This window comes from Symphodus melops (assembly GCF_947650265.1).
Source record: "Symphodus melops genome assembly, chromosome: 3".
Lineage (NCBI taxonomy): Eukaryota > Metazoa > Chordata > Actinopteri > Labriformes > Labridae > Symphodus > Symphodus melops.
Window position 1 is genome coordinate 11,390,641 of NC_136693.1, and position 16,262 is coordinate 11,406,902.

Genomic DNA, 16,262 nt, shown 5'->3' on the forward strand with positions numbered 1-16,262 from the left:
GGCCATATGTTAAAAGTGGAAATACAACATAACAGGGTTATCTTAAAATGCTGCTTCACCCTCACTTGGACAAGCACACACACACAAACACATACACTCAGGGGCCCGCGGTCCAGTTTTCCATTTTGTTTAAGCAGGGATCAGGAAATCTCTCTGTGGTGGCCAATAAGCAGAAGCGTTGGAGACAAAGGCCAGTCAGTGATGGGCAGGCAGCAGCTCTCCTTTGGGCCTCAGTCACCTCTCCCATCTCTATTCCGTGTGGGTTTGTGTGTTGGGGCACCTCTCGGAGCGGAGTAGCACCTATTGTTAGTTGTGAAATACAGGGTAGTGGAGTGGCTGGGAACAGGCAGAGGCAGTGGAGATGTGCAGCCTCTGGTGGCTTCGCTTTGTGCCGATGGCCTGAGCATTTGTTCTCCTGACCGACTCGCCTAGCTGTGGCTGAGGCCCCCTTTTGTCGCCGTTGACTCCGGGTTGGGTGTGTTTCCCCTTGTGCATTCCCCCCTCCTCCTCCTCCTCCCTCTGTTACAGCATTGACTCAGAAATAGAGGGATCAGAGGTCATGGGGCTGTACGATGGAGAGGGGGGTTTATCTGGGAAACGGTGACCTTTTTGTGTGCACTAGGGCAGAATACCCCTCCCCTCCTTAAAAAAAAAAAAAAAACCTCCTCCCATTACGTCCAGCCTCCTGCTCATTCCCCAGTGGGGGCCCATCCCCCTGTCTGATGGCCCCAGGCCGTGGCAGTGACCTTGGCTTTGGCAGTGAAATAAGGTGGCCCGAACCTGCAACAGCATCACAGTTCTAATCCTGACCTTAACAAACAGGCATGTCAGCAGCCTGCTAGAACAAGAGCAAAATAAGCACATTTTGACTCACTCAGAAAGGACATTTATTTGTCTCTGTCATGTGTTTCCTGTTTTTCTGTGAAGGCCTACAGTGAATAAAAGTCAGCTCGATGTAACCTTGCAATTATTTACCTCGACTACTACTCTTGTTACTCGCTTGTTTCCCGCAGCAGACCTTCAGAAGAATCTTTCGTACTGGACTTTGCTTGTGGTAATGTGTGGAAATGTATTTTAGTTCCTTCGGACGATTCAATTCTGAGAGCGCTCTTGAGACGTAGTACTCTTTCCTTGAATAACGAGCAGACGTTAAGCTTTGACCTACAACAACTTTAGCAAACTGGCCATGTCCTCAAAGGTCGCTCGCTTTTCCAGAAGCTGCTGCAATCAGCTAGGCACACTTCAAGTAGTAATCAAGTTGATACACATTAAGAGAATGTGTTTGTTTGTTTTTAATCTTTGTGATTCTTGGGGTAACAATCTGATTTTCGATCTAAAACGATTGTGAAGTCTTTTTGAATAGTATATACTTCAGGATCTACTCAAGTCATCTGTGAGACTGGCTGAATTGTTTGTTGCTCTGTTTGGCCTTTTACTGAAGAGCAGGGAGTGACTGATTAGCCCCCCACCACAAATAAATAAATAAGAATTCATTTTACATCTTAGTGGAGAAGAGTCTCGATTTTTACATGCATGGATTTTTTTTTATACCACCTCGACTTAGAGTGGAGTTATCACCTTTGTATTCCACAACGCGATGCTTTGTACTCATGAGGATTTAAGTGTAAAAAACAAAGAAGTCATTTGATACAGGGCCCACAGTTAAAACTGATCTTTACTCTTTTCTCTCTGTTGTGGTCACAAAGATACAGAGCTCCTGAAGTTTGCAGGGTTAAAAGCCTGCCAGGCTCCAGTATTTGGAGTTGGTCACCAGGGATGAAAATAATTCCACAGGAACCAATTAGAAGAGGTAGCTGCTGGCAGAAGATGAAAGATTTCTGGGATCACCAATTTCCTTCTGACAACCTTTTTGCCAAGTCTGTAGTTTTGTTAGCAAGCATTACTTTTGGGACTCTAATGATTTATATTATGTACAGAAACACTGCATCTCTTTTCTGTGTTTAAACAACAACCAGACACAAAATACAAGTCAAATGAATCAATTATCGTTTAAACAACTGCCTGATTGTAGCTTCAGTTTGAAAGCCAGCAGTTAAGATGTTCTGCTTTTCCTTTTTTCCTTTTATCGTATTGATTATCGTCAGTGTATATATTGAATTTCCCTCGGGATCAATAAAGTATCTATCTATCTATCTATCTATCTATCTATCTATCTATCTATCTATCTATCTATCTATCTATCTATCTATCTATCTATCTATCTATCTATCTATCTATCTATCTATCTATCTATCTATCTATCTATCAGGTTTCCGATTTGTTTGTCTGTCAGTGCAGTACATTACAGGTCTTCTACTTGGGCTTTGGGAAAGAGTAATCCATATTTTGTCACTGTGTTCTGACATTCATAGGGCAGGCAGTAAGGGAATCTGCTGGTAATAAGAATGGTTGAAGCCTGAAATAGCATCTGCACAGATCCAACACAGTGATACATGATATAAAGCATTCAATTATACCTCTAATCACGTTATTTGCAAACATACAGTATGCCAAGAGTGATCCTGATAATACAGTTCATTTAATAAGGATGGGGACAGGAGGTACATTGGTAGCATTCATTTCAGTTGTTAAAGTGGTAGAGCAAGAGCCTGTTTGCTGTGGCCTGTTTTGCTGTCATCAGTACAGCAGTTAGAGGTAGATGAAAGTAGAGAGAGGTGGGGAGTAAAATAGATGAAGCATGTGTCGGTGGTCTCAAGTGATCTCTGGGCCCCTCCAGCTCTGGAGACTGGACCTTGAACCTCGAAGGAACATTCCATTCTGATGCTGTGCCGTGACCTCCTGACCCCGCCAGCTTTGTTTCAAGGGCAGCTTTTGACAGGCGTCAGGATGCAAAGCAACGGCGGCGGACTCGTTGGCTCGAAGAAGCACGCCTCTGCCGTTAGAGCATGCTGGAAAACTGCTCCCATGACCCCACACTCATAATTTCTCAGTGTAACATGCACATTACCTACACTTAGCATCAAATAAATGCACTGACATGGACATGTGCGTACTCTGGCACAGGCTTATGGTCAGTGACTGTACATATCTGGACATGCTGCCAGTAAAGAACATGTTCCTCTGGCCCCTTTTTCTCCCTGAAAGCACAATTGTAACATTTTATTTTATTCCCAACTGAAGCAATGTACTTGCAATTTTAGGATCCATCGTAAGGGATGCTTCAACTGGCCTCCTTTCAGTAGCTGCTCACTGGATGAGATGTGTTTATTTTATAACCACATAAAGAATTTGTATCATCTGTCCAACTCCAGCCTTAAGTCATATTTATGAATGTATCTCAGGGGCTTTTCTCCATAGAAGTGGTTTCATGTCATGTGTTAGTGAGTTGTAAGGCGGACCATTTCATTGCCTTAGCGTGAAAAGATGAAACACGATGCTAGTAGTGTAATAGCCCTTTCCATTTGCCAGCATAGGCATTATTTGTGAGTGGGAAGACAGTTTTAAAGGGTTAGCTGGCTGATGGCAGGTTGGGGGAGCCTGTGATATGTGCTTATGTCTGACAGCTTATAGTAGTGCTCCTCCCATCCACTGCAGAGCATGACAGTCAGGGAGCCACCACTACAGGCTGTTAGCCTTTGTGTTTTAGGGACATTATATTACATCATATCTAACTGCAGAGGACAGAAACGTTGATGTGTGGGTGAGGGACTGCTGAGAAACAACTCGTGTTAACGTCTACAGTAGTTTGGAAAACACATTCTTTATTCAACATTGAGAATATTGTATCATGAAAAGTCTTTGTTGTCAATGTCAATTAAAGCTGGAAGAAATATAAGGACTAGAGCTAGCCAGAATAAACACTTAATAACATAACTGTTTTTTATTATTATTATTATTATTGTTATTATTATTATTATTATTATTATTATTATGGTAACCAGTTCCTGGGTCCAATTTGAGGGTGTGCTACCTCTTTGAATGATATAACAGGATGCAAACGAAAAGGTCAACAAAACAAACAGTCTTCATTTTCATTTCATTTTTACTCGACATTATTTGAGAAAATACATAATTATATTTTTAAATAGGTTTTTAAATTTTAGTTGAAGCCATGTGGGGGTCTAGATTTGCTCCATGAGTTGCAGGGAATTACAATTAGTCAATTATAATCTGATTTCATTTGAATTTGACATACAGTAAGGAGTCACTACACAAAGACGTTATTTTATTCCATTGTCCATAAGCTCTGGCCTTTGGATTGTTTTTTCCATTGACATTTTTGTTTTTTCAATTTATGCAAATCCAGAGCTGCTCTCTGTTTATTCAAATCCTGAAAATGGTATTTCATTATCTGATAGAAGAGATATGCCATCGAAACAAATACAGTATCTGCACAGTCTTTTGTTTGCACTCACTATAGGTAGAGGCAGAGACAAAGGGCTTTCATTTCTCACCCACTGTCTTGTAACACTAAGTGGTTATGACAGGGCTTGCACTTGCCTTCCCTCGTCCTCCTTCCCCACTCCTCTTCTTCTTTGGTTATTTTCTCCTTGTGAATTGGTGTGAACCAGACTCCATCATGCTGTGGGCGTGGCAGAGGAGTCGCACATGTGCGCACAATAAGAGCTCGGGGTTACTGATTGCATATTAGCATAAATTCATCGGGATTAGGCGGTTTTGGACACAAGTGGGGGGGCTGGGTTCTTCAGATCAGTGAGGGGCAGTAATATCCCTGGTGACCGCAGTCAGCTGGCAGCCTGAATGGAGTGAAGAAAGGAAGAAAAGAACAGGAGGCTGACTTTTTTAATTTCCAGCTGTCTCAACAAGAGAATGTGTTAGGGACAAAATGATAACATCACAATACAAAGCGGCACTCCATGCTTTGTCTGCTGCTTCTCTCTTTGTTATTATTATTCAATTCTGCAAGCTTGTAAAGGGCTGTAATTTTTTTGTAAGTTTTATTCAACTGCCTCTCTCTCTTCGCTCAGTGTTATGCATTTCATTTAAAGTCCTCAGCACAAACTGCATTTCCTCTGTCTGTAGTAGTACATGAACGTGTGAGTTCCTAAATGGGGTTGGCAGAAAATTCCCCCTCCTATCTTGTTGGTCATGATTGATGTTGCAGCATTTCCCCTCCCAGTAATTTAGATCATATTTACAGAATAGAGCATCTGTGCTTTTGATACTTGCTGTCTGGATCCCCCATTTAGCCCAGTATGGGGAGAGAGTGCCAGACTTCGCCTCAACAAGAAAGAGATGATTAACCGTTAGCTACACATTTTGTTCATGAAGCTTTAATAAATATCTCATTGAGCTTTCTCATTCTTTCCGCAGTCATCAGTCCAGTCCTTCTGTTGTGTCACAATTTCAAGCTCCTCCTCAGCTATTTTTTTGTGTCATCGACCCCCTACGAACACGTCTCTGTTTGCCACACACGTGATGGCACCGTGTTGCCCGGGATTGTGATTAATGGCTGCAATTCAGCCTGAAAAATTCCCTTGAGTGGGTGCCAGTTGGCTTACACAGAGAAGAAACTCATTATTGCTGTCAGTTGAGCTGACGGAGCAGGGAGGGGTGTGAGTGATAGAACGTGTGTCTGCGTGCGCGGATGAGACCGAGAAAACTCATCGCTGTGCATGTCAGTAAGCACATACATGTCTGTCCACCTTTTGCTGCGTACGAGCCATCATGCATGAATAAGTGTGTCCTCGTGTTAAGCTGAGTGTAAAAGTGACAGTGTGTCCCAGGGCTGGTAACCAAGTAACATGGATAATTTCTCAGAAATGAATGAGCCTGTTTCCATCAGCGCCCTGCGCACACAAACAAACTTCTTAATGGATCATCTATGTTCACCCTGCTGCTTTATGACTATAGGCACTCCCTCTATTTGTTTGGAACAACAGTATTTTTTATTATTCATTTATTTTCTACACAATCTGGGCCTTCATTCACATGTAATCTCTCTTATCTGTTGTGCGGTGGGTGGTGGGGATATGACTCCAACTTATTTGTGTTAGGTTTAAAGTCAGGTCTTGTTACATGAATGGAAAGGTTTTCATTTTAGACCTAATAATTGCCTGTCAACTCTTATTAAAAATTGAAAGGCAGTGGGAAAGCCACGCAGCAGAACAGAGAAGCAGCAGAAGTAAAGAAAAGGAGAAAAGGCAGAAGAGAGAGCAGAAGGCCTGCAGAATATGGATAAGCAGAGAAGTGTGCCATTCACTGAGTGATGCCTATCTACATTCACTGACACTACAAACGCCGCACAAAAATGATGAAGATTTGAAGACATATGTAGATTCGACGCGTGTAAAGTAGCTCAGGCTTTTGCTTTGAGGACAATGGGAGATGAATCAAATTAAATGTTTCATGTTTTGTTGTTTTTTTACCCAATGCATGAAGTGAAGTCAGTTTTTTTTTTTTTTTACCATTATCACAAATCTGAACTTGTATAGTGTCTGACACCTTTCTTAAAAAGGTTATAAAAATATTTTTTAAATGCATGCAGGCTTGAAAATACTTTAAAGATGGCAGATCAAGACAGGTTTGTTATGTAGTATGTTAAATGTTTTAATGCTCAGGCCATGATGGGCAGGATTAGATAGATGGGGCCGTTTGAGACACATGTGGCTGATTTAGAGGTCATTATCGTTCCACTTATATTCCAAGACAAGACACAAAAACACACTTTGAACATTTTCAAAAATAGAGACCACCTGTCACCTTATAAACACTGCCGCACTAATTTTGCAGAAGAAGATAAAAGTGATAATAATAAATGCATTTTATAACCTGCTTTATGAGCAAATATAAGTATAAAAATAAGTATATTCTTGGTCAAACAAAAGTGTTTTCTTTGGTAGAAGTTTCACAAAGATAATGATAAAGATAAAAACAATATTTTTAGAGCACCTTCATTCACAGTGCTGTACGAGAAAAAACAGACAAAACCTCAGGAAACTTGTGACTCATGTGAAACAGGAAAGAAGATGGTCTTTAGCCTTGCTCTTTAACACCTCAACACAACATGCCTGCTTCATGTCTAGAGGCCAATTTCAAGATGAAATGTAACCGTTTAGGATGAATGACAGGGATGCTGGTTCATCTTGTAAAGCTGTTATTGCTAACATTAGCCCCATAAACTCTAAACAACCCAGAGAATAAATCTCACTGAACATTCACTTTTCTTTCACTTTTCCGACCTCAGGGTTCACTGAATGTTATTAGATTTTCTCATGTGTGTCAGTTTGTAACAACTTCACTTCAACTGAAGTTTTCACTTCAGCCTTTTCTTCGAGCGCGAGTAAAGCAGCAGCAAGATGATAAATGATGGCTTACATGTTTATGATATACTGCCTCAGATTCTATCACATCGTGTATCAGCTCCATATTGGAAATATAATTTTTGGATCAAATCTGAACTCTGAGTCTCCAATAAATCATACAAACATTAGATTTAGTTAAGGGGAAACAGCTTTTGTAATCTTTCAGGTGTCTTATTATGCGTTTGTTTGTGTGAAGTTTGGACAGGATGCATTTTTGGAAACAGTGATGTGACGATTTGAAAACTCAAAGCGACGCTGAGAGGCATATAAATGCCCACTGGGAAAGACGCAGCTGAGGCACAGTAGAACTCCCTCTCACAGCTATAAGAGGCACCTCTAGAGTGTGTGTGGGTGTGTGTGCGTGTGTGTGTGTGTGTGTGTGAGAATAAGGGGTGAGATTTACAAAGCCGTGCTTCAGCCATTTGGGGAGCCCTGCTTTCTGAGACGCAGTGGAGCGCATGGGCCGGTCCCGCCCTGCGTCTTTCAGAAGTCCCATGGGAGTGCCAGATGTGGGGTCATCCATCTACCCTTGATTCAGACCGGCCCCCCTCCAAATCACTGTCAGATGCAGAAGTTTAAACTGCATGCTGCTCTCTCAGGAAGAAACAAACATATTTAGGTTCATTAATCTCAGAAAACATCTCTTGACTTCAGTTTTTGTTTTTTTTTGTTTTTTTGCACCAGCAAAGTGTGATCAAGAAAAAGAAGCACAAAGAAAAAAATACTTTTAGTGCAATCTTTGCAGCCTTCTCAGAGTGGCCTCACTAGCCAACAGTTGTCCTCTAATGAGGGGGAAGTAATGAGTGTTACACTGAGGAGAATTGTGATGCCAAATGTCCGTCCAGGTTGTTATTCAGAGCCACTGCTGTGTCTGCGGGCATCACTTATTTCTGGTCGCACAAAACAAGAGGCGGAGACGAGCCAAAGAAGAATTTAATGTCATTTCCATTTGAATATAAACGTTTGTTTTTTTTTTTACCCCAGATGTCTCTAAACGTTTTAAAATATTTCAAACTAGACAACACTGAGAAACGACAAAAGAAGACAGGGAATAAAGCAGTGGTTGGGTTTGGCTTTTGTGCAGAGAGCGTACAGTGAACAGGCAGAATAAAGGACAGCCCATAATTCATGTGGATATGAGCTCATATATACTGGTCGGGTGATGGGGAGAGGCATCTCATTTGAATTCTAAAGCAGGCAGTTGCATGCTGAGGTATTGGCATTATTAATTAGATACGTTGCCTCCGGGCAAGTGGAGAGTAGCACTGTGAAGGCACAGCTTCTTCTAAGCAACAATCAGGTGTGAGAAAGAAGAGTGACAGCGTCTTTTTGAAGGTGCATTCATCTCGGCAGCGTATGCTTGGAGAGCGGTGTTTTTTGTTCAAGCATGATTCCAGAGGTGAACCAAAAATATATAAAAATATTACAAATGCCTATGTCAGTTCCTGTCATGTTTTGGGGACACTGTTGTAACAACAAAGTGTGCGTGTGAATAATGTAGGTGAATTTGTTCTTCGGCTGTTTTATGATTTTGAGCACATAGCCTGAAGGAAAGCTCACTGAAATGCTCAAGAGAAAAGAATTCCATTGGCTTGAAGGATTTACTCTCTGCTACCTGGCATGTTAACGAGGAGAGACAGGTGAGAAAGAAGCAGTCAAGAGAGATGTACGCAAATTCTGACCCACTTACAGGTGAGCTTCGACTGTCTTCACTTAAAAGAAGAAATCTTTTTGAATCCAAACTCTGAATTTAAAGGATACACTTCAAATACACTAAGTACCGGTACACTTCACAAGTGAAAACAAAAGTTCGTCGAGGACAATTTAGATATCTTGGTACTTAAACCAAGGCAGAAGAAGGTTTATTTAGTCAGCTTTCAACAACAACTTTAACTCCACTGATTCCACAGGATGCATGTGCACAAGAAATTTGAATCAGTAATCGATGAGAAGTCCAGTAGCATTATGAAGCTTTAAGATAGAAACCTCTGAAAGAAAGTGACATTGTCTTTATAAGGCTAGTGGAGCCTGGGCTTAAGATGTTGATGGGACTTGAGCTTTGTGTTGCTATTCGACATTCAGCATCCTTCAGGAAGCAGAGGGACAGACCAAGTTTAGAGGAGATAAAAATCTCTCGTAGATGATTCCTGGTTGCATTTATGAGAGTGTAGTCTTATTCACTGAGCTGTCCATCGCCTCAAATCCTTTTTATCTCTGTCCTTTTTATCTCTGTCTTTTTAAATGTCTTGTGTCCTGCCTGTCTGTATACTGCTACTGGATGCCCTGAATTTCCCTCGGGATCAACAAAGTATCTATCTATCTATCTATCTATCTATCTATCTATCTATCTATCTATCTATCTATCTATCTATCTATCTATCTATCTATCTATCTATCTATCTATCTATCTATCTATCTATCTATCTATCTATCTATCTATCTTATCTCACTGTTTTTCTTCTAATCCCAGCCAAATCAGTATTTGCATTCCTGGTGTGTGAAGGAGGGAAACTTGAAGGTTGTATATGTTTTCAAAAGAGGAACTGTTTTCGTAAACCTAGTAAGTTAAATTCCGACAGCTCGGCAGCATATGGAGTTAAAAAAAAAAAAAAAAAAAAAAGGTGTCTTAAAATGTTTGCATCCGTCCGCTCTCGTCTGCCACAGGCCATCAGGTCTCTCTTCCTCGTCTTGAGAGATAATTGAAGTTGTTTAATTAGAATGCAGTTTAATGCTGAGTTCGTCTTTAAGTAATACAAAAGGACCCTTCTTTTTGTTCTCACACATTCAATCCTGCCTTTGTTACTCCAGGGCCTCTCCATGCAACACTTATGAAACTCTTTTTGCAATTAGTAAAAAAGGACAGAATATCAACAAGTTTGGCACCAGCAAAGAGAAACACTGCTGGTTAATTTAAATCAAATGCTACCTTTAATGTCTGTTATTTTAACCCTCCTCTCTCTTGTCCCCCCCCCCCTCTCTCTCTCTCACTCTGCCTTCCCTCTTTTGTCTACTGTCTATCCAAAGCTGCAACTGGGAATTATTTAAATAATCCCCTAATTTCCAGCATCTGTTGTACTTTAATGGCTCCCTCTTTAATTAGGGTCTGCATTCTGAAGTGAGTGTAGGGGGCTTAGTGTGCAGATTTGGGGCTACAGGGGCAGGGGGCGGGGGGTGTTGCAGGACTGGGAGGAGCAGAGGCCAGAGGGACCGTTAGGTAAGGGTGTGGCGTGAGTGGTAGAGGGGTCTTTAGGTGGTGCAGGTGTGACGGAGGCAGAGGCACAGAGCACGGCAGCAGGGGATGCCGGGGCTTTGTCCCGATATGAATTACACAGTCTGAAGATAAGGTGTCAGTGACACAAAACACAAGTGTTTTGCCCGAACCCTTCAGCCACCTGTGCCTCAAGGCTGCAGCTCTTAATTAGGGCTTTGTCGAGGTGATCGCTGACATGATTTGATTGTTCCATAAAGTAACATAAAAACATTCCAATCCAAATGTACCAAAAGTCTGACATTATCAGTCTACTTGTTTTCTCGTAATGTCGGAAGACATTACATTTAAATTCTTAAAAGGTAGAAGAAAAAAAAAAATCAGAATTGTATAGCTGGACCAAGTGTCGATTTACTGAATCAGCAGGTTGAGATTGCTCAAATGTTTTAATATGTTTAACAGATATGATTTGAAACAAAAATAGGACCTCTCATTTGTAGCAGTGTGTCAGTTTTCTTACCAAACATGTGATTGTTTCGTGTTTGTGTTTACTCTTTCTTTCCTTGCCTTCCTTGTTTAAGCAAAGAAGAAATATAAAGCATTTTTTAAAGCGATAACTATTGCAGCGTCGCTGCCCCTTCCACCTCCTGCAGGGAGCCTTAATAGCAGCCATCAATCTTATTATATTTAACTTAGTGCGCACAAGCTGCACAATATCGATCAACACAACAGACTAAGGACAATCACAGCAGCAGAAAGCCTAATGCAAACAAGCCTGCCACACAAGCAGAAAAGGCAATTAAAGTCCACTCAAAACCATTTATAATGCCAGAAATTCACTAGAGTACGAAAAAAAAGTCGTTCATGCGTAGCTGTGTGTAGGAAAATCAAAAGGGCAAGATTTATGAAAGACAAGTCCAGGAAAAGCTGTAAGTCAAGAACAGAAAGACTCTGGTATGTGGACTGAAAATATTTGTTCTCCAGGTGACATTTAGCTGATCTGTATGTGCTTATTTGACATTTGATGCAAGAGAACAAGTTCATGCTTTGTTGTTTGATTACATTGGAGGACGGTAAATCATGTCATACTGTCAATATCAGCATCACTACGTCTAAAACACATCGTCCTATGTGTTCTTTATAACCATAGAAGTGAGTGGGCTGTTCAGGACTAAAAAAAGTATCAGCTCATGAAAGGATTTAAGATCAGATTTATCACTGACATTAAAAGTCCCAGATAAGGAATCCTAATGATTTAGGTGATTGACTTTTCCTGTGAGTATAACAATTGTGTTATTAGTGGAAATGTCTCAGGTAATGGATGGTTTTCTGTGAAGCTTGGTGCTCTCATCAATCTTTCCATCAGGATATGATTTCGATACTTAACTTGCATTTCATCCAGTTTCATACATTTTAATATCTGCCATTTCTAGAATTCTTATTGAATACCTGCTCAACTGACGATGTTTTTTTTTTACCTATTATGAACTCATTTGCTTTTAGAGAAGCTGGACAACACAGAGGGTAAAGACTCCTCCGAGCTTAACTAGAATAGTGAATCTGAGCGTATAATATTCAAAGGCAAAGTTTGCACCGAAACACTGTGTATACCTGTTGCTAAAGATGTGATATCGGACTGATGCTAGGTACACAAAAACATAACAATTTTTTATCATACCAGAGCAGAGTAATAATAAAAACGGAAAGCAGTTATGCTTGACCAAATAACAGGAAATCGTATGATTAAGGTCCCGCTATATAAGTCATATTCCACGTCTACCGGCAAGACAGCTTTTAACACAGATGATCAATAAGTCTGTTTTCTGAGCATTACTCTGCTCATCTGCATCTGTACGTCTGCCAGCTGAGCCTGTGAAGTGGCTGGCGAGCCAATGGAGGCTGTGAAGCTTTTTCAGGTACTGATTCAGGGAGGTGTTGATGTGCCAAAATATTAAATACAGGGAAAGAGTGTGTGTCAGAGGAAGATGGGGTACAGCCCACGCACCTGGAGCCCTTCTTCCTTTAGCAGGTGATAAGCATCACGCACCACCAACCAGTTGATTGATCACAGGAGTGCCTAGGATTTTGGTGCAGTGGTGGATGTGCTACTGAGGCAGAGAGCCAATAAAATATCACATCTGCATTAAAATGCCATCTCTAGTGTCCCAGCACAGGGGCCTGCTATTTCAGGGATGCCTATTTAAAGGCTGTTGAAGTGTGGGCTCTCCACGCTGGAATAGCACCGTACACCATCTCCATTATTTATAGGCCTCATCTCTATTTTACTGGTTTACCGAGGTGGGGGGGGAGGGGCAGCGACGGCAGTCATCAGCGCCACTGCTTGAACAACGTGTGCTTAATGATGTCACAGGCTTGAGAGGAGTAGTGGGTGTGGGGCAAGGGGTGTGTGATGAAGAGCCAAGCAAACGCTTCAAATTGAACAGTGGAGGGGGGCGGGGATGCATGTGGGGCCTGGAGGCGAGGGGGAAATTGGAGGGAGGGCAGTGATGTTATAACATCGGGGTTCACTGAAGCCTTACGCCATGGCTGCAGGTTTGAGGATGGCTATCCCTCTGCTGGCATCATTACCTTTGTCATATGAATGAATCATCCCCATGTGAGCACGAATCTGTAGAAAACTTGGGCGTCTCATCCGATTGGCTGGTGTGGTCATTGCAGTATAGGAGTGTCACAGAAAACAGCCGTTTTGGCCTTAATTAGCTTGTTAATCATTCTCTGATGAGAATTTGTTCGTGTGTGTGTGTGTGCGTGCGTGTGTGTGTTTAACCATGCTTAACCAGGCAAAAAAAAAGGATCATTACTTTGGAGCCATTAGGCAAAAAAAAAAAAAATCATCAGCTAGGGGTCATTCAAATAATCACAATTTAATCTGCATTTCTTCATTAGATGGATCTGAGCTGCTCGTATGGAAGAGACTGGAAAATATACCAGCTGAAATTTCTTGTGACAAGAGTGCAGTTGAATGATGTGGAAATGCGTTAATATCGACTGCCCTTTGAGTTTATCATTGACCCTAAAAGCCAATTATCCGTTAAAGTACATCTACACTTGGCCTCACATGCCATCTATTATCTGTTTTTTTTTTGTTTTTTGGGGGGAAAATAGAAGATATAATGTTACATTTCCACTTCTAAGATAGATCTAAATCTGAATGCCTGTTGTTGTTTAGGCCCCTTTTGGTACTATCTTGCTGTAAGACAGTTTGGAGGGCAATTCCACTCTTGTATATTATTAGATAACCAGAGTTTTGACACGATCTGATTTACAGCCCAGCTTCCCACCTAAATCACCACGTTTCACATTTCCCATCATTGACCTTCAGTCATATTACTCCCTCACTCATTCATCTTTTGTCATTGGCTCCAAGGAACTGTTAACATATGTGCAAGGAGCAATCTTCCCCATGTGCACTTGTGTATGGATTTTTTTTTAGTATGCACCAGACTCTCCCCCTCTTATTGCACTAATTAGACCTGCTCCATTTAGGCCAGCAGCGTCATGCTTGTAGTGGACAATCTTTAATCATGTGAGTGTCTGTCAACACTTTGCAAAGGAAGAGTGGAAAAACAATAGAAGAACCTGTCTGTCTAGAGGCTCACTGTTGATAAGTCAGAGCGCCGCGTGTCTTTGTCGTTTTCCTACAGCGTTGAGAACGATCGATATAGTTGCGGTTTTCTGCCGAAGCAGTTCTTTGCGTTTATTTATATAAGCTGAAGCGGAGCTGTATCTTTTTAGTATGACTCTGCAGCCTCTCAAACAATAAAAGGTAACCGCCTAGTGCAGATTATCGGTTTTCCTTTACATAAAACACGAAGAAACCTGGTTAACAAGTTTCTCGGTTGTGTATATTCTCGTGTGTTCCCTTTGTTGTGATTTTTCTGATTGTGTCTGATTCTATGACTTTGTCGATACTTCTAGGGGTGTGGGCCTCTTAGAGAGCTCATGTTTTATGCACGAGGAGGGCCAAAGGGTGGGGCCCGTTAAGGGGAACATGTCAGCAGACACACACAACAGCCAGATCTGTGGACACCATGACTACTTGGCAAAGATGCACATAAAGCTCCTATGGGCACTGGTCCTCTTTTGTTCTTTGCATTCAAGTGCAATTTTGTTTCTTTCTCCACGTCCCCAGTGTTCCTAGTACACAGAAGTGTGTGTGTGTGTGTGTGTGTGTGTGTGTGCACGTCTTAATTTAAGAGTGTTATCCAAGACAGCTTCTTTGATCTCATTAGTCACTCTGTGTCCTGATGGATTTCTAGCGGTCTCGCTGCACCTACTGTAACCTCACTGCATCAGCAGTGACATTGTCTTCGGGGCTTTAATTCAGCGCTGCGCTCTTCCAGTCTGTGCCCTGGGCTCCATATTACAGCCCATACAGAAAATGTTGTTGATTGCTTTTGTAAACACTGAGTCTAAAAAAACAGTGATGACCCCTTAAAATGTTACTGTGGGCTCGGTGGTATTTAAGCCCCTTATTGCTCTACTGTGAAGTTGGCCTAAAACATTTTATGGCTAGAAGGTTGGTCGAAAAATTAAAGTTGGGCCTTTGTGACAAGCACTGTGGCTGAATAACCCCGTGTAAATGCACATCCGTTTATGTGTGGCCTCACAGTAAAGACGAGAAAGTCTGAAAGCTGTCAGGCTGAGTAACCGTCAAGGTTTTATCTTGAGACAAAATAATGGAAAGAGAACGTGTTATCTCTGCACACAGAGAACTCAAGGAGTGAACTGTCACTCCTGTAAGAATACTAAATTAGCATGTTTAAATTTTCATCAGCCTTTATACATCCATTCAGAGATCTAAGGTCAAGTCGTGTTGGAGAATGCCACACTTCTTATTAAGCTGTGAAATGAAATAATCACAGCGTTAGACCACTGATGCAGCTACGACGGTGTAAAGTACTGCCACAATGTATTAAGTGTCTCTCTCACTGCCTCTCTCCTTCTCTCTTGTGCATTAGCAGTGCAGTTGCTGTTTCAATGAAAAACAGGGCTCTCCATGTCTCTTTATCAACAGAAAATACAAAATGATGTCTAAGTAGAAAACATTCAGGTAAACAGACGTTTAGTCAGTAAACAAATCTAACTCACTCTCGACAGAAACAAAGGAAACAAAAAAGGAAGAATGAAAGACAACAGCCAGGCATGTCTCAGGAATATAAAAACCCTGTGAATACAGCAGCCTACGACTCGTCTTGAAAGTAATGAATTAATGCAGGCGACAGGTTGTGAAGAGCAGGAGGTTATGAAATAATAGGAGGTCCGTCCCTCTTGTTATGCTAACAGTGTTCAGATGAGTCCTCCTGCGTCCGAGTTAATTATGGCTGACATTTAAATGAGTACACTTGTGTAGAAAAAGGTGGGAGAGCTGTGGGAGAAGTGGGCCTCTCTCTAAATTGAGTTTGTCTGAGGCTCCAAATTTGATGCCGCCTTTGTTCTGTAGATATGTGAAGTGCAGCCGAATGAGGCTCTCTGTAGGGAAACTGGTGCTGGTTTTTCAATGTCTGTGTTGTTATGGTTTTCAGCGTGCTTTTTTAAAACTTGCGAGATCCAGATACTATATCACAACTTAATGCAAGAATGCCACATGCCTGCCTCGTATTGTACCTAATGTTTCTAATCTCGAGAGAACCTTCACCCGCTGATGACTTCAGCTTTTGATGCATGTTGTTTTTCTTGGGAAAAGAAATTGTTTCACTTGTTTATGATGACATTTGTAGGACTTTTTTTTCTTTTCGAAAAACGTA

General features: G+C 41.5%; 1 protein-coding gene across 1 annotated transcript in view; it reads left to right on the forward strand.

Moving 5' to 3' along the window:
* The window catches only part of igdcc3 (immunoglobulin superfamily, DCC subclass, member 3), a 52,084-nt gene that overhangs the window by 14,563 nt on the left and 21,259 nt on the right, over positions 1-16,262 (forward strand). The gene's annotated exons all lie outside the window — the stretch shown is intronic.